At 36.8% G+C, this 24,697-nt stretch overlaps 1 pseudogene; it reads left to right on the plus strand.

Moving 5' to 3' along the window:
* The window catches only part of LOC131401856 (adhesion G protein-coupled receptor E1-like), a 431,573-nt pseudogene that overhangs the window by 187,414 nt on the left and 219,462 nt on the right, over positions 1-24,697 (plus strand).

The following is a 24,697-nucleotide window of genomic DNA, read 5'->3' on the forward strand; positions in this document are numbered from 1 at the left end:
TTAAATAAGAATTTTTAGTTTCTACCAAGGAATATTTTTAAACAGTTTGCTCACAGGGTAAGATGGATTTTTTCTCTTCAGTGATATTGAATGGTAGATAATGGGTTTAATGATTAAAATGAGGATTTCTTCCCTCTAAGCAATGGCTCAGGGTTATAATTCTTCATTTAAGATTATACAGTATCTCATTTGTAAAACTTCCATAGACTAATGCTATTAAAAATAGCTTCTTCAATGGCTCTAAATATTTGCGTACTGTATATTTGTTGATTCATTTAAAGGTGTTAAAATTAAATGTTGTTAAAGGAGATATGTTAACATTGTTGGCTAAAGCATAACATATGCTGTCAAATTAGTGTTTTAAAGTCAAGAAGCTTTTTCCGCATTGTGCACTTGCAATTTCTGAAAGGAGCCAAAATATCCAATTTTCTGTAGTCTATCAAATCTGTCACCTCCTCTACAACCTTTCTCTCTCCCTTCTAGTTATTGCAATTTCTTGAAGAGAAAATTTAGGAAGGACACTGATTTGTTATATTTTAAATATTTATTTTTAAACTCCATAGGTGATCCTGTTGTACCAAAGCACTACTATGTGCCAGCTGATTTTGTAGAATCTGAAAAAAGAAACCCTGGTAGTCAGAAGCGATTTCCTAGCAACTGTGGCCGTGATGGAAAACTGTTTCTTTGGGGACAAGGCCTTTATATCATTGCAAAACTCCTGGGTAAGTGGAGAATGTTGGGAACAATTTTATCTCTTGTTATCAAGTCGTTAGAAATAAGTATGTCAGGGGCTGGCCCAGTGTATTAGTGGTTAAGTTCACACACTCCTCTTCGGTGGCCTGGGGTTTGCAGGTTTGGATCCCAGGTGTGGACCTACTCACTGCTCATCAAGCCATGCTGTGACAGGCATCCCACATATAAAGTAGAGGAAGATGGGCACGGATGTTAGCCCAGGGCCAATCTTCCTCAGCAAAACGAGGAGGATTGGCAACAGATGTTAGCTCAGGGCTAATCTTCCTCACCAAAAAAAAAAAAAGAAGAAGAAGTAGGTCTTTGCAGACATTTTTCTTGTGTTTGCCTGGCGTTTCATGCTGCTAAGAGGTCTTGGGGGAGTTTCTTAGTATGTAAAGGTATATTAATATGTTTGTTTCACTGAATGATGATGGACGGTTTCTGGGAAGAAAGTCAGATAGTGCGGGTACCATTATCATTTAGAGGGCTGCATTCAGCTTAGTGGATAGGTTTCTAACAGAAGCCTATGGGAACTTTGAGTTACTTTTATATAAGGTAATAAAATTCTGATTTAATATAGCAATCATGTTTGGTCATAGCTTTAGTAAACCACTTGCCAAAAGGAATTGGTTATCCCAGAGTTTTCTTCTTTCCGGTAAATACACATTAGCAATTTACTCAGTTTGCTAGAGGCTTAACGGGAACATTATTCATAATTCTTTGAAGAAATATTCTTTAGCTTTTCCTAAAACTTCAGCTGAATAAAAGTACTCTTTGGACACATTGAAATGAAGGCTAATTTAACGAACACAAAGAACTATTATGCCTCTTCCTGTGCGATTCCTTGCTAAAATTTAAAATATTATTAGCATTTCCATCAAAAAGCCTATCTTATTAGAGGCAGAATTCCTTTATGGCAAAAAGATTATGAAACAGGCTGATTGTGAATACTGTACCTGCACTAAAAGAACTGCTTGCTATGTGAAATACTGTTGTTGTCTTTGTTGTCCCCAGTACTACTGCATAAATGCTAAATTTGTGCTGTAGGAGTTATTGTCTTTGGTTTCTTTTTTTTCCATTCCATTAGGGAAGAATGTTTCAAAGTCCAGATTTCCAATTCAAGCTTTACACAGATGATATATAAGGGCAAATAGAAGCTAACCAAAGAAGAGAAAATTAACTTAATGCTGTTTCCAGTTTGTTCTTTTCCTAACTGTATTTTCTGGATCTCCATATAAACTTAATCCTAATTTTAAAACCTGTAGAAAAATTTTCTTCCTTTAAAAGGACAGCTTTTTAATAAGGAGTTGATATTATTTATACAGGTTTTGCATTTAGATTTTCCAACAGACAAATATATATAGATGAAGTAGTGTTCTTAGAATCAAGCCTAGTTGGTAAGGTTATCTCTGGGTAGAATGTTATTTCCTTCTCACTAACATGAATATGAAGAAGCCTTGTTGATACTCACAGCTAAATAAAACATATTATAGTAGAGGAGTAGCTAACCTACCTAAGGACAAGAATTTTAACATCAGAATCCTAAGTACTATACTTGGAAATTACAAACGAGCATAACAAAGTTTTCCTGTGATTCAGAGGCTGAAAACTGGTGCCTGGGATATGGGATTTGAGATCTAAACCTTCTTCATTCTGCTTCTTGCTGTATATTCAGCCTGAGGTTGATACAGTGAGAAAAAGTGCTATTTGAGCAAAGCCTGTGGATAAAATTGAGAAGCCTAGTGAATTGGGAATGCAGAATTGACTATACTCTACATAAGCAAATTGAGCTTTAAAAAAAAAGAAAAAAATTGAAAACAATATCAATCAGTAAAAAAGCATTGGACCTTCTTTACTCCAAAATTAATGTATTCAGTGTAGACAGATTTTGAGTGTAGATACCATTTTCTTATCTTAAGACCAGAGTGAACAGAAATAGTGTAGGTCATGCCTTGATCTGTTTCACGATCAAAAAGAAGAAAGAGCCTTCAAAGAAAGAGTCAGTTTCTCTTCTTCCCTGCTGAGCTTCTACAAAGGCGGTAGAGAACATGCAGAAGGTGTGTTTCAAACTAGGAAACAACATGCTTGTCTTCCCTGAGAAAGAGATGCTGCATATTCTTTAGCACTCTTACCTAGCTGTGTGTCTTCTGGTTGACAACTCACTCTTAACTATTGTATACTTGCTCCAAGAACCAACACACTTCTGTGGACGTTAATCAGCATTCTAGACGCCACATTTACCAACAAAGGCTTATTTATTCATTAAAGAAGCCTCAGTTGGATATCTGCTTGGCAACATTTTATGGACAGTTAATTGATTGGAGTTATGTAAAAATAATAGAACAGTAAATCTTTAAAAATATTCTGGAATATATGACTTTTACTAATTCAGGCCAGTTTGTATCCAGTGAAATCCACTAAGAATATTTTGTTCTGTGTATGCCTTAGTGAATAATTATACAACAAAACTATGTGACTTGTATTCCACTGTTAGAGCAAAAAGACTCAATATGGTGTTTCCTGGCCAAAGGCTTGACCTACCCACTGTGTTCTTAGAAAATAGTTAATTATTACAGTATTTCTTTTTTTTTCTTTAGAAAATTTAGACTTTTAGAACATCAGTGTTTGCTATAAAATGGGTAAATAAATTGTAAACATGTTTATTTTAAACCAGAGACATATTTTAAGATACATTTGTCTTGTCTTAGAATAAAGTGATCATTTGTTATACCTACAATTGTTATTTAAATTTGGAAGTTTAGAAACTATCCATGTAAGAGATGATCAGTCTGTAGAAAGCAGTGTACTTTTTGAGTTCTTTGCAAAAATAACTGTAAAAGTATTTATCACATAAAAGTTCTTTGGATTGCATTTCTTTTTTGAGGTTAAGAAAAGTAGGGAAATATAAGATAACATAAGGTTAATGATAACTTTACTCTAAAACTTTCCCAAAGCCATTACTTAACTTTAATATGTTTTCTTAGTATTTTCTAAAAAGAGAAACTAACATATCAGTTGTTTAGCTTTAAAAAATATCTGACTTCTAGATTTTATCTTGTCTTTTCAATATACATGCAACTGACTTTCCTTTCTCTGTACGTAGGACATTGACAGTGATGACCTTCATGTAGGTCCTACTGTAAGATCCCAAATCGTTAAAGATTAGAGCTTTATATACTGTATAACTTAAGACAGGCGAATAGAAGGATTTTTTTAGAATGGATACTTTGAAAACATTATTAGTAAACATCAGGAGTTAAAGTCAGTCATGTTCTTTGATTAAGCTTGAATTATTGAGTAATTTTAATAAGTACACCTTTCTCTCCAATATACACAAACTCCCAAAATATTCAGGTGAATGAAATTTTTCTTGAGTTTTGTGAAGACTTTTTGTCTTTTTGGCATGAATGTTATTTAATTTCCTGGGAGTTTTATTCAGAGACTTTTAAAGTGATAAAATGGATATAAAAGTACTTTAAAATATCCAAAGTGTTATGTACATATAAAGTTCCCAACTTAATTTCTTGGGTACCTAAAGTTCTTTGGTAAGTCATTGTTTCAAACTCAATTTATTTTCCACTAGACTATATTTTAAATGAGTATTAATACCTAGCAAACTTGTAGCCATGTGATATAGATTATTTCTCTGACATTATCGTCTTTTTCCTCCACTTCCTTCTCCCCTAGTTTCTCTTCTTTTTTTCCTTTTCTTCATGTTTTTCTTTGACTGTAGTGGAAAGATCAAGAGTTTTGGGGTCCTAAACTTAGGAACTAGGCAGTTCACGGTTTGAATATAAGTTCTACTACTTACTATTTATATGACTTGAAGAATTTTCTTACCTTCTGTGATCATCAGTTTCTTTATTTTTATGTCAGAAAGATTAACTGATGAGGAAATATATATAAAGCATTGACTGTGGGACAACTACATACTTCAATGGTTCTTCTACTTCCTGCCCTTCTACCCTCCCTCCCTCTCTCAGCCACCGTTTAGGATATGGTTTTGTGAAAATATGTTGCCTAGTTCTTGTTAACCAGGCAACTCAGGATGCTCCCGGGCCCTCCTTGCTAGTACTCCCATTGCCACAAAACATCACAGGAAGAGAATGCTTGCCTAGTTGCTCCATAACCATTCATCTGCTTGATGATTCAGCTCCTATTTGTAGAGGCCTGCTCTGTGCTAGTCACTGTGATATCCAGTAGCTCTACAGCAAGAAAGGAATGTGACAATCTAGGAAATATTTCTGTCCTCTGAGGGCAGCCTAGTTATTCTGATATACTGCTTCCTAATTCCAGTGTTTGTAACTAAGATAAGTCCATTTGCATTTGATTTCATTCATGATATTTCTTGCCCAATTGACCTCAAATATAAAAGCCACTTATTAAGCCTGGAAATTTAATGCTTTTAAAAGTTAAAGTAAATCAGTGATCACACCCCTAGTGTGCATGAGGTCATACGAAACTGAGGTCTTGATTTTCATTGGTCCGTTGACTTCAAATGCAGTTGACTTAATTTTATTGCTCAGTATAGCACGTGTTTTGTTACTGATCAGTAAAGGTAAAATGAATAGATAAGAGTACAGATATATTTATAAATTGTGGTTGCTGAAAGATTTCCCATCTGTTACATTTCAGGAAACTTCAAGCAGAAAGACATCAATTTCTGAGCACTTTTGTTATCCTTTTCATGGTATCCTTGTGATTGATAGTGACCTATAATGGAATTTCTGTGCAGTGGGCATTATAAACATCTTGAGAGCACATGTAATACAGTATTACTTGAAAAGCTTCACGTAGGAAGATTTTCTTCTTTTAGCTTATTGTATAAATGACTAGCTTTCTTGAAACTGAAATTTTTAGTTGAATTGCTACTAGGTCTAGAAAACTTGTATAAAAAATTTATGATCCCACCCTCAAATATCTTAGTGACATTGAATATGAAAGCAGTGATGCCTAGAGTTCGAGAAGACTGCATACATATTGTCAAACTATTTCCCAGAAATGCTAATAATAATACCTGCCTTAAAATGTGTCAGATTCTGTACTCTACCCTTTACAAATAATGTCCTAAGTAATCCTCCTAACTCCTCTATGAGATGGGTACTCTGTGTCATAACTGAAACGCCGAAGAGCTCAGCACCTCACCCGAGGTCACCCAGCCCGGGACTGACAGAGACTTGATTGATTTATTCAGGAGTCTTCGAGGTGCTTGCGTCACCTGTAACCTTTGTGGCAGTAAATATGCTTATTAAAAATAAAAACTTTGGTAACCTAATAAGAATTAATTTGTATTCTGTTTTCATTTACATGCTGATTGTTAAAAACATATTTCTTAGTCATTTCTGTATCCTCTGTGAATTGTCTGGGTATCTGCTTTGCGCATTTAACCTTGGTTTTACGATTTTTCTTATCAGTCTACATAAATGTTTCATATGTTAGGTATACTAAACCTCTCTGACGTTTTCCTAGTTTGCCTCTAAACTTTGTTTTTTGATGAATGAAATTTAAAGTCTTTATATATTCAGGTGTTTCATTGTTTTTCTATTTAACTTTTTGCCATAGAATTTAACATTTAATCTTTGAAAGTTCATCACTGTTAATCAATTGAGTTAAAAACATATATTATACATTTGAATTTTTTGGTATAATGTATTTGGTTGAAGATCTACATTTTCTTTTTCTTCATAGCTCATTTCTTAATACATGTGTTACTAATATGTGTCCCTGCCCCTGAGAATCAACCAGGCTTTGCAGCACAGAATTTTACCCCATAAATTAGCTGCTGAGCCTGTTTTAGTGTGTCCTATGTAATTTTGGTGTCATGATAAAAAATTACTCTGTTAAATTTCCTTTAAATTGTCATTTCATTAAAGAAACAAAAATTCTCCTTAATATTTTCTTTTTACCCTCAATAATTATTGTTAGAGGTAAACCCAGGGTATGTTTTATAAGCCTTTCTATGCATAAAAAAGTGCAAATATTAATGAACCTAATCTGTCTTCTAAGGATTTAAAGACAGCTATTCCTATTTACAGAAATGCTTGATTTTCTGTGAGCTTTGGTACTGTATTGTGAAATGTAGGAAGCCAATTGCTCTTTTCTCCTGTTGTCTCATTTTCCCTTTAACAATTCTGTAGTTGGTTGGGTGTAAGTTCTTTCAGGCTTCTCACACTTCACCAGAAAGCTGGTGTCATGGAATTCGCACAATGAGGAGCTCCGTTTTTGCCTCCTGAGTGATAAAAATCAGTGCAGTGAAAAAAATGTATGTCTGTTAACTTGACCTTTTAAAATACCTGTCACTTTTACCTCTGTGGAAATTAAAGTAATGATTATGGCAATTAATGTTTCCAAATTTGTTAACTCACCAATTTATTATTTTGGTTAATAAGTCTCTTGAGTACCTACTGTATGCCAGATGCTGTGCTAGGTAGTGGGGTACAGCTATGAGTAAGAAGCATACAGCCCGTGGAGACATAGACAAGCACATGGTATAAGTGGGGGAACATCAAGCTAGATACGCAGGTGCAGTACAAAGAGAGAAATAAGAAGGAAGTACAAAGAAATAAACTTTCAAAAGACTTGGTTAACTATTTGATTCATATCAATTTTTATACGTTAGCATTTATGCTTTCCAAGGATATAAAGATTTCTTAATTTATCTGTCATCATTTATAAATAACAAAATAATAAAGATAGAATTTCATTTCTATAGAATGACAGTGAAACATCAATTATGTAAAATGCTTGTTGGTAGTGGAAATTTTTCCACATCTCAATGATCAGACAAATGAAATAGGGAAATAATTTGCTGCTATTTAGACTATCATGGTCAACCTTGCATCATGAGCTAAAATGATAATAAATTGGAATTATATGTTGATATTTGCCATAATTAAGCCTGTATTGGTTTGTTTTAAATTTTGCAAAAGTATATTTTTTTTCAGAGAGAAGAATGTTCTGTAATATGCTCCCTGATTTGGGTAGGAAAGTATAACATATCAAGGTCTAAATTGTTTGTTTATTGTTTCTTCCTCCTGGTGTCTCTTCCATCTGTATTGTATAGAATGTCAGTGTTCTCAAAGGACAGAATTGTATGTGGTTTAGAACCCCGACTCCAGAGAGAGACTGCCTGTGTTGGAATCTAAGCTCTGTCATTTACCAGCCGTGTGGAAGTTGCTTAACCACTCAGTACCTCCATTTCATCATCTGTAAAATGATAAAGTTGTTGTGACGATTAATGAATTAATACATGTGACATACTGCCAGGGATGTAGTCAGTTCTGTGTGAGTGTTGCTAGGGCTGCTGTTGCAGAGGCAGCAGTGGCTTCTGTGGCTGCTCCTCCTTTTTTTGTTATTCTATTTTTAATATCACTTTTATTATTATTAAAAACATCTTCCAAGTGTTACTATAAACACCTTTGGTGATTTTGCCTGTTGGATAACATTGCACATGTGCCCTGAGGTTACCCTCAAATAGAAATATAATGAGAAACATTCCCAAAACTGCAAAGAAATTTATAAGCATTTTTGTGGTTAACTCCCTGTTCTGTTTTTTAGAATTATTCACTGTCTAAAAGCAGTACCTAAAAAGCTATGGAAAATGAGGTGTAATTTTTTTCTTTTTTTTAGTAAATATTATACGTGGGTGAATTTATACAAAACTCAGCATGGTGTCGTTTTTATGTGATCAATATAGAATTGAAGATCAAGAGTGAAATGAGCACATTTTCATAACTTAAGTGCGGTAAAAATAAAAAAGTGTGCTGACTCACTTTAGAATAGTTGCATTCCTTTTTCGATGTTATTATTTAATGATGTTTCACATGTCTGAGCATAACAAGATAACTTGATAGATGTGCAAATGCTGGGTCAGAGTATGCTTGCTGTAAATTTGGGTAATACTGCCAACTTGTCCTCTGACGAGATTATGCAGAATTATATTTGAGTTGTGGTTTCCCACCACCGACTCTCTCCTCCCCAGCTTAGTTTCTTCCAGGCCCAGGGAGAATCCCTGCCTCAGTGAGTCTCAGGTGCTGATGGGCCTCTCAGGTGTGTTAGAGCAGAAGACAGCAAAGAACCACTGACTTAGTACCTTCTTCTCAACCTCCCCTCCCAAAAATCTAAGTGGCGTTCCTTGTTGTATCCTTGGATTTTATCAAAAGTTGCCACAAGGGACTACCACATGAAAAGAGCTTCCGTGTTTACAGTATAGCAGCGGTTGGAGACATTACCGTCATGCTGGTCAGTGCCCCAGAAAAAACGCCCCATCTCAGAAGACTATTGTAGAATTTAGCATCAGCAGACACTTTGACTCCCCTTAGTGAAATGATTTCCTTCCTTGAGAATGCAAATGCATTATTTTTAGAACAGCTTTATTGAGGTATAATTTACACACCATACATTTCACTTATTTAAAGTTTACAATTCAGTGGTTTTTAGTATATTCACAGAGAATTGTGCAACTGTCACTACAAACAGTTAATTAATTTAATTTTCATCATCCCCCAAAAAACCTCATACCCTTTAGCAGTCACCCCCCACTTCCCCCCAATCACTTCACCCTTCCCCCGTTCCCCCCAGCATCCTGGCTATATCAGACAATGTTCTGCTGCTATTCATGGTGTTTTCGTGGCCAGATTTTTTGGAAGTGGGTGGCCGGGTTCTCCTTCCTAGTCTGTCTTAGCCTGGAAGCTCTGCTGAAACCTCTTCACCGTGGGCGACCCTGCTGATATTTGAAATACCAATGGCATAACTTTCAGCATCACAGCAACACCCAGCCGCCACAGTGTCACAACTGTGACATGGGTCGTGTGGTTCCTGATCAGGAAACGAACCTGGGCGACCGTGGAAGAGCACCTGATCTTAACCACTAGACCACCAAGGCTGACTCTCCACCCCAGCACTAGACAGTCATTAATCTACTTTCTATTTTCTATAGATTTTCCTTTTCTGGACATTTCATGTACCTTGACTCATAATGTGGGGCCTTTTGTGACTGTCTATTTTCACTTTTTTCACTGTTTGCAAGGTTCATCCATGTATCAATCAACACCTCATTACTTTTTGTGGTGGAATAACATTCCATTGTATGTATATACCACATCTGATTTGTTTATCCATTCCTCAGGAGATAGACATTTGGGTTGTTTCCACGTTTTTGCTGTTATGAGTAATACTGCTATGAACTTTCATGTACAAATTATTGTTTGACATTGTTTCCTTCATAAAATGACATGTTTTTAGCTTTCTTGGATATACCTAGGGGTGGAAAACCACTGAATTGTAAACTTTAAATAGGTGAAATGTATGGTCTATACCTAGGGGTGAGTCATATTGTAACTCTGTGTTTAACATTTTGAGCAATTCCAGACTGTTTTCCAAAGTGGCTAAACGATTTTGCATTCCAACCAGCAATGTATGAGGGTTCCAATTTCTCTACATTCTCTCCAACCCTTCTTCTTGTCTGTTTTGATTATAGCCATCCTAATGGATGTGAAGTGGTATTTCATTGTGGTTTTGATAAGCATTTCGCAAATGACTAATGTTGAGCATCTTTTCATGTGCTTATTGGTAATTTGTAAATCTTTGGAGAAATGTCTATTCAGATATGTCTATTCAGGTACTGTGGCCATTTTTAAATTAGGTTGTATTTTTATTATTGAGTTTTAAGAGTTCTTTACATATTCAAGGTACAAGTTCCTTACAAGATATATGATTTGCGAATACTCTCTTCCATTCTGTGGGCTAACACTCTGCTTTCTTGATGGTGTCCTTTGAGGCACAAAAGGTTATAATTTGGACAAAATCCAATTTATCTCATTTTTTCTGTCATTTATGGTTTGATGTCGTAGTTTTGTCTAATTCAAAGTCACAAAGATTTATGCATATTTTCTTCTAACAGTTTTATAATTTTAGCTCTTAGGTTGAACTTTTTGATCTATTTTCCGTTTATTTTTGTAGATGGTGTGAGGAATGAAGGTCCAACTTCATTCTTTTGCATTTGGATGTCCAGTTGTCCCAGCACAATTTGTGGGGGAAAAAAACTTATTCTTTTCCCTCTTGAATTGTTTTGGCACCCTTGTCAAAAATCAATTGACTGTAAATGTAAGGGTTTATTTCTAGACTCTCGATTCTATTCTGTTGATCTGTGTGTCTTATCTTCATGCCAGTACCACATTGTCTTAATTACTGTAACTTCTTCTTTTCAATCTGGATGCCTTTTATTACTTTTTCTTGCCTAATTTCTCTGGCTAGAACCTCCATTACAATGTTGAATAGAAGTGACAAGAGCGAACATCATTGTCTTGTTCCTAATCTTTGGGACATTCACTCTTTGATCATGAGTATGATATTAGCCATCAGTTTTTCATAGATGCCCTTTATCAGGTTGAGGAAGTTTCCTTCTATCCCTAGTTTGTTGAATGCTTTTTATTAAGAAAGGTTGTTGAATTTTGTCAAATGTGTTTTCTGTGTCTACTGAGATGATCATGTAGTTTTTTGTCCTTTATTCTATTGAAATGGTGTATTGCAAGTATTGATTTGGGATGTTAAGCTATCCTTGCATTTGTGGGATAAATCTCACTTGGTCATGGTGTGTAATCCTAAAATGTTACTGGCTTTGGTTTGCTAGTATTTTCATTGAGGATTTTTGTGTCTATATTCAGAAGAGATTTGGGTTTGTAATTTTCTTTTCTTGTGGTGTCTTTGGTTTTGGTATTTGGGTAATACCAGCCTCTTAGAATGAGTTGGAAAGTGTTCTCCCTACTATTTTTTGGAAAAGTTGGTGAAAGGTTGCTTTTAGTTCTTCTTTAACTGTTTGGTAGACTTCAGCAGTGAAGCCATATGTTCTGAGCTTTTTTTTGGTGGGAAGTTTCAGTCACTTGTTACAAATCTGTTCAGATTTTCTGTTTTTTCTTGAGTCAGTTTTGGTAATATGTGTATTTCTAGGAATTTGTCTATATCGTCTGGGTTATCTAAATTCTGGGTGTACATCTGTTCATAGTATTCTCTTATAATCCTTAAAGATGGTAGTAATGTTCCTTCTTTCATTCCTGATTTAGTAATTTGTCTTCTTTCTTTTTTTCTTGGTCAGTCTAGCTAAGGGTTTGTCAACTTTTGAGCTTTTCAAGAATCTTCTTTTGGTTTAATTTATATTCTTTATTGTTTTTCTATACTCTATTTCATTAATTTGCACTCTAATCTTTATTATTTCCTTGCTTCTGCTTGATTTTGACTTAGTTTGCTCTTTTTCATCTGCTTTCTTAACGTGGAAGAATAGGTTATTGGTTTGAGGCTTTTCTTCTGTTTTAATATAAGCATTTACAGATACAAATTTCCCTCTGAGCATTGCTTTACCTATATCCCATAAGTTATGTTATGTCTTCATTATTTTAATCATCTCATCAGAAAGTACATTAGAAAGTATTTTCTAATTTCCCTTTTGGTTCTTCTTTGACCCATTGGTTATTTAGGATTACGTTGTTTAATTTCTACGTATTTGTGAATTTCTAAAACTTCTTCCTGTTATTGATTTCTAATTTCATTCTATTGTGGTCAGAGAACATACTTTGTATGATTTTAGTCCTTTTAAATTTATTGAAACTTGTTCTATGGCCTAGCATATGGAAGACGTTCCATTTGCATTGAGAAGGATATATATTCTGCTCTTATTGAATGGAATGTTCTATAGATATATATTAGGTCTGGTTGGTTTATGGTGTTGTACAGATGCGTTTTTGATAATGTCATTTCCCTTCTTTTTTTTTCAGCTGATGAATTAATCAGTCCTAAAGACATTGATCCTGTTCAGTGCTATATCCCACTACAGAATCAACGTAACGTGAGCGTGAGGTTTTCCAATCAGGTAAAGAGAGATTTTATTTCTTGATTTAGACTCATTCAAAGACATTTAAAGCTTAATTGAAGAAGAAATTTTATTCTGAAGGGGTTTTTATTGCTTTTTCCGAGGGCGAAGATTCTCCGTCTCTGGTTAGTTGAGATTTACTTGTGGTAAAGGGCTCTTTTTTAGTGAGGGAGTATGAGCCAGATATGTCTAACAAGATGTTTTCCAGGTAAACATTTTCCTCTTCAAAGTGGGTAAGCTTAAGGTGTCAAATGTCTTTGAGAAGATGCAGTACCTATGGGAGGCAGGGAGATAGATGAGACGGCACCATATTGAAGGGAATGGGGTCTGGTGAAAGGCCCTGTGCTTGACGTCTCTCCAGCGCTGTGTCTCCGTGACGGGACAAGTGACTGACAGAGTTGTTCTTAGTACTTGGTGATGTGTCGGGTGAAGGAATAGTTCTCAGTTTTTTACATTTAGTAGCTATGGATTCAGATTGTGTTGTGTCAACAACATAAGTGTTTGCAGGATCAGCAAGATTGATGTAGACTTGAACAAACTCTCAAGTATTAAATGATACCAGTAATGAGGACTGTTAAAATGAAAATGCTGTGGATTATGGAAACTGCCTGAGGAGAAAGGGAATGAACTTGAGTCTGTGCTTGGGATTCCAAGCAGTTAACATTTATTTAATAAGAACAGCATCAGAACTTATAGAAGACATGTCTACAAAATTGAAATGCTCCTTTTATTTTAAAAAACATACATATACAAACACACACACACACAGAAATAAATGTTTGTTTTAATGAGAGAAAGGAGAGCCAACCAGCTCCATTACATTCTATCACGCTATTTCTGAGTCTTTTGCTGGTCTTCAACAAAACATGTTAAGTACTCCTTGTGGTTTATAGATGGGAAGCTATTTGGGAGACTTGTAAATAAATGTTAAGATTTTCTCAAGAACATAAAATCCCTATGTTAATATGTGATAGAAATTTTTCACGGGCCTGTTAGCTCCTACACAAGGTGGGGATTTAGCCTTTATCTTAGTTACCACTGGGGTCAGTGCAGTACAAGTGTACATTCTGTACAGATTTGAGACATGCAGTTTATCATTGAAGAAATGATAAAATAGGGAATACATTTAACTTCATATTACCCAGTGCTGTGACTCGGAGCCATTTTAAGACTAGTGTTTATCATTTACATAGCATTTCACATGTGTGACCCACTTCTCTAGGGCAATGAAATCTCAAATCCTTTTCTTAGAAAATAAAGTAATAGGTCACAGATTTGAGGTGTGGGGGCAGGAACCGGAGAACATCAAAGCACATGGCTAGCAAAATCAACAATATAAACAATTTTTATGCTTGTTACTTATAAGGAAGGCTGTGGGTTATTTTTATTTTTTGACATCCAATATGCTTGCAGCTCTTTCTCTCTCACTCAAGAAAGCACATCAGAGTGAGTGAGAGTGACTTTTATAGAGAATTTGCTTTACGTGTATTTTTTAACGTTGAAATCATTTTCTGATGTTGCTATTAAATTGTCTGTGGCATGCCTCCCTGGTGGAGCCACATCGCAGCTAAGAGACTTGCTCTAGGGTAAGGACAAAGGCTCGTCTCCTGCAGCCATGTGGTAGATTACGTCTGTGCAGAGTTGTGTATGGTTTCTGAGAGGGAGATGATGCGGAGGATTGGCAGCAGAAAATTGCTGGGAGCTGTCATGCCCCACCCTACTGGCAGCTTTGTTGTGGTAGGATATAAAATGGTGAGGTGCCCTTGTCACTTTCTCAGCCATTTAAGTGGTAGCCAAGACTGGCATGCCCATGTCCATTGCTGGCTTGGGTGACATGGACTGGCGAAATATAGAGGTCAGATGTAGTCCTCTGCTTGAAATGGTGTCAGTGGCCTCTTGGTCATGATTGACCAGGTCAGACTTTGCAATTAGCTGATGTGTGGGGGTTGACCAGGTGCTTTAAAGTCTGCCAAGTGTTGGAAAAAGTAAATAGAGAGGAGTAAATTTCAGACAATTCCTGAAAACGAGAGAAATCCCAGACTTTGAAGGAAGATGTATCGGGGTCCCCATGACCACCCTTAGCCTCAGAGATTCACTAGAAGGACTCACGAGACTCGGAAGCTGTTGTACTTACACTTGGAGTGTATTACAGTGAAAGGGTACAGGGTAAAATCAGCAGAGGCACGTGGGGCAAGTCTGGGGACACCAGGCACAAGCCGCCCAGTGTGCTCTCCCAGTGGAGCCGTGCGAGACGCAGTTACGCAGCAGCCACGTGTGACAGCGTGCAGAGCGTTTCCAAGCAGGGAAGCTTTCTCAAGCTGGAGTGTCCAGGCTTTTCACTGGGGGTCAGTCCTGTGGGCGTACAGCACCCGCATGACTGACCTCGGTCATTCAAGCTCTAGCCCCTTAGAGAAAAAGCAGATGTTCTCCATAAACCACAATGTTAGGGGAAACCCTCTGGACAAACTAGTACGCTGTGGCCCAAGGCCTCAGGCATGCAAAACACTCTTATCTGACAGAACATTCCAAGAAGCCGGCCAAGGGCCCATCCTGAAAACATGCCTTTCTTGGGAATGTTCAGGGCTTGAACAACCCAGACCTGCCGAATCAACTCATTCCTTCACAGAAGGGTTATGGCAGAAGGAAGTTTCCAGAATCCAGAAAGCAGGGAGTGTGCTAGAACTGTAGAAAGGTCCATTCCTTCAAGTTTGCATAGGGCTATTGGCACATTGCAAACCCAAAACATTGAGGACTAAATTGAGAACTGTTGATTTTCTTAACAATACCCGTAGCAAATTCATTTCAGGAAAAGGGAATACTTTTGTACCTGGGGGTAAGACTGAGGTTGGAGAAGTGTGGTATCATCTAGGGTAACCCTTCTCACTACTCACTCTTTAGTCAGAAATTGCTGTTTCCTCTTGATGTTAGTTAGAGAACAAAACAAATCCCATTTTGTAAGTAAAGTTTAGAGAAGTAGAAAGCAAAGCATTGTAAGCAATAGCAGATATACTTGAACGTATTATGAGATTCTGACCAAAAAAAAAAAAAACCTTTTGGAGGTCTTCGAATGTAAACTCCTAGAGATAAGAAACTACGTTTTATTCATTTTTGTAGCTTCAGGACCTGTCCTAGTACCACAACACCTGTTATGTAGGAGGTACTCAGTGTTTAACTTGAAGGCTTGAGGATGCTTGAAGGGATGCTTGAAGGGATGTGTGGGGGGAAGGTCTGTCATGGGAAATAGTGGACTTCTCATGCAAATATCTCTAAATCTGTTCTCTAATTGTGATTCTTTCCTAATATTTAAACTTGAATTTCCAACTACCTGGTGATCATCTCTCCACAGATCTAGTATTTAAAACCCGATGTTTCTGGTTGTATACTTATTTCTAACCCATCAAGTTGTATACATTAAATATGCACAGCTTTTTGTATGTGCATATTTCTCAATACAGTGGTTTAAAAAATTTAAAAAGAAGTAAAACCCAACATTTCTAATGCCAAATTTGTTGTCTTCTCTTTTCAAACCTGCCCCTCTTTCCACAGTCCCTATCTTGGATAAGAAAGGACTGCAGTAGTCTCTTCTCACACCAGTAGCTTCTGTATTCAGTTGATTGTCATATTGGCTTTGCCTTCGCTGTAACATCCACATTTGTCTCTTCATATTCATCCGCACTGCCATGTACCACTCAGACTTTATTACTGCTCAATGGGATGATTACTATAATCTCTTTGTCTCCAGTCTCTCCTCCCGTTTATCATCTGTGCTTGAGAACACATGATCTTATAAAGCGTGGGTGCATTCATGTTATTTTCTGCTTAAAACCTTCCCTGACTCTCTGCTGCCTACAGGATAGATTCTAAACTCCATATCCCGACATTCGAGGCCCCACACGGTCACCTCAGTTCCTTGTTTTTCACCTATGTCCTGCAATTTCTCCAAATTTCTCCCTGCTCTTCCTTCGCTAGAGTCTCAGCAGAATTGTTGATCTAATATCACAATCACACCCTGCCCTCAACCACTCCCAGACCTCCACACTTAGTGCAACCTTCATCCTGAAACCCTGGCCTCTTTTTGAGTCAGACTCCTAAAAATCCAAGCCCCATGCAGTGCCTTTTTCTTTGACTACATATAAAAGTTATATAAATGCAGGGGCCGGCCTGGTGGCATAGTAGTTAAGTTTGCACGCTCCGCTTTGGTGGCCTGGGTTCACAGGTTCAGCTCCTGGGCACAGACCTACACCACACATCAAGCCATGCTGTGGGAGTGACCCACATACAAAATAGAGGAAGATGGGCACAGATGTTAGCTCAGGGCCATGCTTCCTCAAGCAATAAGAGGAAGATTGGCAAGAGGTGTTAGCTCAGGGCCAATCTTCCTCACCAAAAAAAAAAAGTTACATAAATGCATATTGTAAAACGTGAAATAATACAGATGAGATTACAGTGCAATTGCATTACAATCCATTGGGAGTATTAACCATTCCACCATTTCTCCATCTCTAGAAAAGCCTTTTTTAAATCTATATCTGTTTTCACCTCTGTCTCCAAATTTCTGAATAATGTAGACGTAACTCCTGTGCTTGATGTTTTACCTTTACACAGTATCTGTTGTTTCTTTGTTTTGGAAAGATCACTTGTATACCCCAACCTCCCTTCCATCTTAATCTCCCAATATTTAGTAGTTATTTTTAGTTCTTTTATTTATCACCTTTATAACTTTAAACGATGTAATAAAACTACATTTTTGGGGTCATCTCCTTTTGGGAACTTGTCCTTATTTTTGATGTCCTAAAATTTCATGGGAACCTGTTTTTGTACGAATCTTATTTTCATTTATTTTGCTTGGCATTTGGTTGCCCCTTTCATTTTGTGACTTTCTTCAGTTGTGGGAAATTTTCTTAAATTATATCTTTGATAATTTCCTTTTCTTTATTTTCTCTATTCTTTCTATTAGTGCTCTTATTAGTGAGATCTTAGACCTAAAGGAGTGATCCTCTGAATCTCTTCTTTTTTTTCATATGGTTTCTATTTCTTTGTGTTTTTTTTGCTCTACATTCAGGGAATCTTCCTTAACTTTTTGTTCCAGCTCTTCTGTTGAATTTTTTTTCAAAGTCACATTTTAATATCTAATAGCTCATTCTTGTTCTCATTTTCATAGCTTTCTAATTTTTATTTAAAATTATTGTCACAATTACTACAAATTTGGAGAGTCAAAAATTTTTGAGGTATTAATTTAATAAAAACTTTTTTTAACTTTTTATTTTGAAATAAATACAGATCCACAAGAAATTGCAAAGAAATGTTCAGGGAGGGCCTGTGAATCCTTCACTCAGCCTCCACAATGTTAATGCCTTATATTACATAGTACAACAGAAAACCAGAAAATTGACAGTGGTACAGTCTATAAAGCGTATTCAGATTTAACCAGTTATACATACACTCGTGTGTGTGTGTGTGTGTGTGTGTGTGTATGTGTGTGTGTGTAGAGCTCTGACCATTTTAATCACATGTGTAGCTTTCTGTAACCTCCATCATAGTCAAGATACTTAATTGTACTATCACCATATCATAATAAGGCTTCCTTGTGTTACCCCTTTTTAACCACACCCACTCCCTCACCCCCAGTTTTAACCCCAGACAACCACTAATCTGTTCTCCATTTTATAATTTTGTCATGTCAGGAATGTTATATAAATGGAACTATATGATATATAACCTTTTGGAATTGGTTTTTTTCACTCAGCATAATTCCCATGAGACTGATACAAATTGTTGCGTGTTATGAAGTTTGTTCCTTTTTATTGCTTAGTAGTATTTCATGGTATGACTATACCATCGTTTCACCGTTCACCCACTGAAGGATATCTTGTGGCTTATTTGACATTTCTTAGAATTCCATTATGATTTATTTATAATGTTTTTTAGTGTATTGCTTTCTTAAATTTTCTTAGTAGTTGCTCTAGGAATTACCATATACATACTTAGATTATCAAAACTCTACTGTATCAACATTTTACCACTTTAAGTGAAGTGTAGAAACTTTACTTCCATTTAGTTTTCTTTCCCTTTTTCACTTTTTAAGCATAATTTTCTTAAGTATTTCCTCTGCATTAATTGAGCAGCACATCAGGTTGTGTGAAAATTTTTGCTTCAACCATAAAATTTGATTAAAGAAACTCATGAGGTAAAGGAGAGTCTGTTCTGCTTATCTCAACTTTTACCATTCCATTATTCTTTCCTTTCTGAATGTCTCAGCTTTCTGGAAAAATAGTTTCATATAATATGTGGTATTTTGTGACTGGCTTTTTTCACTTGCATAATGTTTTCAAAATTCATCAATCTGGTAGCATATATTAGTACTTCATTCCTTTTCACAGCCAAATAACATTCCATTGTATGTATATACCACATTTTATCATTTTCTTTCTGTTTAGATAGCTTTCTCTGGATATTATTTATAAGTAGGTCTGCTAACAAACTTATTAGTTTTCCATTGTCTGATAGTGTCTTTATTTCCCCTTCATTCCTGAAGGATACTTTTGTTATATACAGGACTCCTGATTGGCAGTTGTTTTCTTTCAGCGCTAAGAATTATTGTACCACTTCCTCTGGCCTCTGTAGTTTCAGATGAAAAACCCCTTGTCGATTCAAATTTGTGTTCTTCTATAGGTAATACGCCATTTCTCTCTGGCCTGACACCAGCCTGAGCTGGTGTGGGTGGATCGGCCCACTCACTGGTTCCCAGGTATGGCACTGGGGCTGGGTAGGCTTGTCACTGCTGTGGAGCTGCTGCTGCTGGCGGATCAGACTGCCTGCTGGTGCCCTGGTTCTGAAGTAGGGGTTGAGCTGGCTCTTGGAACTTTACTGCTGCTCCTGCAGGTGAATTGGACTGCCTACTGAAGCCTGGTTTGCCAAACAGGGATCTGGACAGCTCACTGGGGCTTCTTTGCTGATGCTACAGTTGTATTGGCCCACCAGTGCCCTGGTTGTGAAGCAGAGGTTGGGTGGGCCCATTAGGGCTTTGCAGTTGCCGCTAAAGGCAAATTGGCCAACAAGTACCTCAGTTGAGGAACTAGGGTTGGGGTCCCCACTTGGTCTCTGTTGTGCTTCCTGTTTCCCAGTCCTTTCGCCAGAGAGAACAGACTTTTATTGTTTTTGTGTTTGTTTATTTTTTTGTCTATGCCTGTTGGTTGTGTCAGGCTGCAGGCTTCACTGGTGCTCAGCCCAGCATATGTGGGATCTCAGGAATCGCACTGTATTGCCATTCTTCAAGTCCTGAGGTTCTTAGCCAGTCCAGTCTACCTTCTTCTTTCCAGCTTTCAGAGTCCTTTAATTGTTATCCATTGATTATTTCCAGGGTAAAAAATTGTAATTAGAGCAGGAGGGAAAACTGAGTCTATGCATCTTGTTCCCATTTCCCTTTTTTCAATAGATACTTTATCTCTGTAAGTCTTTCTGTAAGTAAAATTTGGAGTTAAGATTTCTTCTGTTCTTGAAGCATCTTTTTTCTCCAGAGTAATTGTATGAAACAATAACAGCTATCATTTATTGAACTTTTTTTAATAAAAGCTTTATTGAAATATAATTTACATCCTATACAAGTCACTAATTTAAGGTGTACAATTCAATAATTTTTAGTATATTCATCACAATCAATTTTAGAACATTTTCATCACCCCCAAAAGAAACCCTGTACCCTTTAACAGTCACTCTCCACTTTCCTCAACCTTTCTCTCTCTCCCTACCCTAGCCCGAGGCAACTACTAATCTACTTTGTGTCTGTGTGGGTTTTCCTATTCTGGACATAGCATATAAATGGTTTCATATATGTGATATTTTGTGACTGGCTTTTTTTACTCCCATAATGTTTTCAAAATTCATCAGTGTTGTAGCATGTATCAGTACTTCATTCCTTTTTAGGGCAAAGTAACATTCCATTGTATGTGTACACCATATTTTATTTATCCATTCATCAGGTGATGGACATTTGGGTGGTTTCCACTTTTGGCCATTATGAATATTGCTGCTATGAAATTTTGTGTACAAGTTTTTGGACATTATGGAATTGCTGAGTCATATGCTAACTCTATGTTTAACATTTTGAGGAACTGCCAGTCTGTTTTCCAAAGTGACTGCATTATTTTGCATTCCTACCAGCAAAGTACGAGGGTTCCGATTTCTCTACATTCTTGTCCATACTTGTGATTATCTGTCTTTTTGATTATAGCCATTCTAATGGGTGAGAAGTGGTATATCATTGTGGGGTTTTTTTTTTTTTTTGCCTTCCCTGGTTAGTAATGTTGTTGAGCATCTTTTCATGTGTTTATTGGCAATTTGTATTTATATTCTTTGGAGAAATGTCTGTTAAGATACAGTGTCATTTTTTAATTGGGTTATTTGTCTTTTTATTATTGTATTGTAAGAGTTCTTTATGTATTCTGAATATGAGTTCCTTATATGATCTGCAAATTTTTTATGCCATTTGGTAGACTGTCATTTCACTTTCTTGATGGTGTCATTTGAAGCACAGAAGTTTTCCATTTTGATGAAGTCTAATTTATCTATTTTTTCTTTGGTTGCTTGTGTTTTTCTGTCATATCTAAGAAACCATTGCCTAATCCAGGGTGATGAAGATTTATGCTGATATTTTCTTCTAAGAATTTTATAGGTTTAGCTCTTATGTTTAGGTCTCTGATCCATTTTGAGTTAATTTATGTATATGGTGTGAGGTAGGGACCCAACTTGGTTCTTTGCATGTGAATATCCAGTTGTCAAAGTGCCATTTGTTAAATCTCTAGAGTAATTTTTTTTCTTTTTTTTTATTGTGGCAAAATATACGTAACATAATATTTACCATTTTAACCATTCATAAGTGTACAGTTCGTTGGCATTAAATGCATTTACAATGTTGTGTAACCATCACCACTGTCTATACCCAAAACCTTTTCGTCATTCCCAAAAAAAACTCTCTACCCCTTAAACAATGACTCCCCCTTCTCCCCACCCTCCAGCTCTTGATAACCTCTATTCTGTCTTCTGTCTCTATGAATTTGCCCATTTTAGGTACCTCATATAAGTGAAATTATACAATATTCACCTTTCTGTGTCTAGCTTATTTCACTAAATGTAATATCCAAGGTAATTTTTGTGTTTCATTAATGTGATGTTTCTCTTTCTTCCTGCTGGTTATTTTGTCACCTACCTGATGATCTTCATTTATCCAGTCATATTAATGTGATGGATGATCTGATTGTATCTTACGTGGTCTCACTTAAGTGTCTCAGTGTCTTAAGTGGTCTGCCCCCACACCACCTCAACAAGAGGTGAGGGAGATGTGATTAGGAGTTTTGTCTCTCAGGGATCAGACCCTCATCATTCTTGCCAAATGCCAGAATGTGAAGGGGAAACTTTGAGGAGGCTCTTGCCTACACTGGAAGCATTAACTTGCGCCAGTCAGTTTGTTCAGTATATTAAGAGAAAAACTTGGTTTTATTGCTGACTGTAGTTCTCTGTGTGGGGCATGAGGCTGGCCACTGTGGCCTTTCATCAGTTCTGTGTCACACCCCACCTCTCCCATCTGCCCTTCATTGTGCCTGCAAACCAGGTGCCCCTCTGGGGTCCCTCTATTTGGTGGATCAACTCCCACACCTGTGGCAGCATTTTGGTGATATTCTAAGTGGTATAGTTTGGGATATATGGGCTTCCTCTGCTCTGCTTTATGCATTAGTGCACTTCCATTTGCCGTCTCTTATACTAGAAATGTGCTGAAATATCTTATTTGATGTTTTCTCTTCATTGCTGTGGCTTTAGTTTTTTTTATTTATTATTAACATCTTTATGGTCATTTCTCTGGGGTCTGAGGAGGAATGAGAATTGAGTGCATGTGCTCACTTTGCTCTCTGGAACTAGAAACCTAAGCCTTACCTCCTTTGCTTGAGTCTTATCTCATTGTTTCTGTGAGTGTTTTGCTCTCCAGCTACCCTCTATGCTCCACAGATCTGGGCTGATAAACCTAACACTGGGATTTAAGCAGAGTAAATGTTCATTAAACAGTTGTGATGACCCCAAGTAGATGCAAACCAAGTAAATTAAATGCCAAAATTATTCATATTATCTGATAAATAAATACTTGAAAGAAAATAATTAACCCCAACCTGTTAATTAGTCTGTCCTTTATTCTTATAAATAGGGTCACAATGCCTGCTCTTCTTGCTCCCACTTTCCTATGTCACATTTGATTTAGAGAAGATAAATTATACAAAAGACCATATTATCCAATCATCCCATAAACAACTCCCTGGAAACAAGTCGTGTGGGTTTGGCAGCTGTGCCACTAAGCCTGCTTTCCTATAGCTCTTTACGCACTCCATGTTACAACACTTGTCACACTGTCGTAGTTGTGGCCTGGCAAGGCTCCTCACAGTAGAGAATGTGTCTTGTTCTTCTTTGTGTTCTATCAGCCTAGTCTGGTGTTTGTCAGGGCAAGAGAAAGGAAATGAGAGAAATAAGAATAGCCACTATTGATTGTGCTCCTACGGTATGGGTATTTTATATGTATTGTATGTATTATATCTGATTTTAACACTTTTCTGAAATATATATTATTATACCCATTTTGCAAATAGCTAATGTGAGTCTCAGAAGGGTTAAGTAATTTTTCCAAGGTCACACAGTTGTCAAGTGGCATAACCAATATGAAGGTGTTACCTGAAGAAGGAAAGGGGGAGGGGATGTCAAGCATTTGGAAGCAATGATTTTTGTAATGGTGTGAAGGAATTAACAAAGGAAATAGCTTATTAACTGAACAGGCTGGCTCAATATTACATCACAGAAAAATAGTTGCACCTGTGCCTTAGCACACTGAGAGGGCTGTGGAAATGATCTGAAGAATTAGATGCAGAGATGTCACCTCATGGGGTTGATCATGTTAAAAGGGTCTAACTGTTAGCTTCTTTCTTCTTCCCTGTTAGCACTAGGATGAGACCAAGTCCACAGTCTAATAATTAGTAATTTTATTAGGGATTTTCTTCTTCCTTGTCCAAAGGAAAACACTTTCAGGAGGCTAGCAAGCTTCTTTGAGTGTTTACTCTCCCTCTCCTTTCACCCTAACTTGTTGTCGGTAGATGTTCATCGTTTTCTGTTGCCTCAGTAATTCTGGTGCTGACTACCTACTGATTATCTGTCGATGAGACTTTCGTTGTTCGCACTGCAGTGACTCTGCCATGTTAACATCAGATAATGGTTTCTTGAAGGCTGTGTTTGTTTCCAGCCTTTGCTGCTCATTCATATCTGGAAGAGATTTGACTGGTGCAGAAAGTGTAAGCAGCAGACCATGTACATTTCACTGATTCTTTGTATTCTACATTGCAGTTGTCCACTGGGGATAAGGTGACCTTACAGAGGACATCCATTTATAGCAACCAGGGGTAGGTTTCTGGAGTTGTAGAGCAAATGGACTTTCTTTTGAAATGTGTATTATACTAATCAAAATACAGAGGATTAGTGGTTAAATAGGAAAACACACTTCATACCTTTTTAAATGTTTGCAGGATTCTGTCTGAAACTAACATATTTAACAGGCAGTAGCATAAGACCAGCCAGGAATTGGGTTTCTTTTCTTCATTTTTAAACCAACTTGAGAAAATTTGATGTTGTTTCTTGAAATTGATGTTGAATGCAACAGAATTTTTACATAAATAAGCCATTCTAACATCAAAGGACGAGTCACAGAAAAAAAAACACTATGATATGAAAATGCTGTGTTAATATTCAAGAATATAAATAGGAGAGATTTCATATTGCTAGACCTTCTGCCTAGCAAAACAGTGTAGAGCACAGCCTCTGGAGGCACAGTATAGGGGTTTGAATCCAAGTTTGGGCAAGTTGGTTAACCTCTGTTATGCCTTAGTTTCCTCGCATGTAAAATCAGAATAATACTCAAGAGTTGTGAGGATTAAATGAGTTAATACAGGTAAAGAGCTTAAAACAGCTCCTAGTTTTTAGTTAAGCACTCAACAAATGTTAGCTATTATTAATATTTGCATTTTGATAGTTCCAATGCAGACTTGGTAGTTAATCGAGGTGCCCAGTAGTTAATGA

The sequence above is a fragment of the Diceros bicornis genome (assembly GCF_020826845.1).
Source record: "Diceros bicornis minor isolate mBicDic1 chromosome 21 unlocalized genomic scaffold, mDicBic1.mat.cur SUPER_21_unloc_1, whole genome shotgun sequence".
Classification (NCBI taxonomy): domain Eukaryota; kingdom Metazoa; phylum Chordata; class Mammalia; order Perissodactyla; family Rhinocerotidae; genus Diceros; species Diceros bicornis.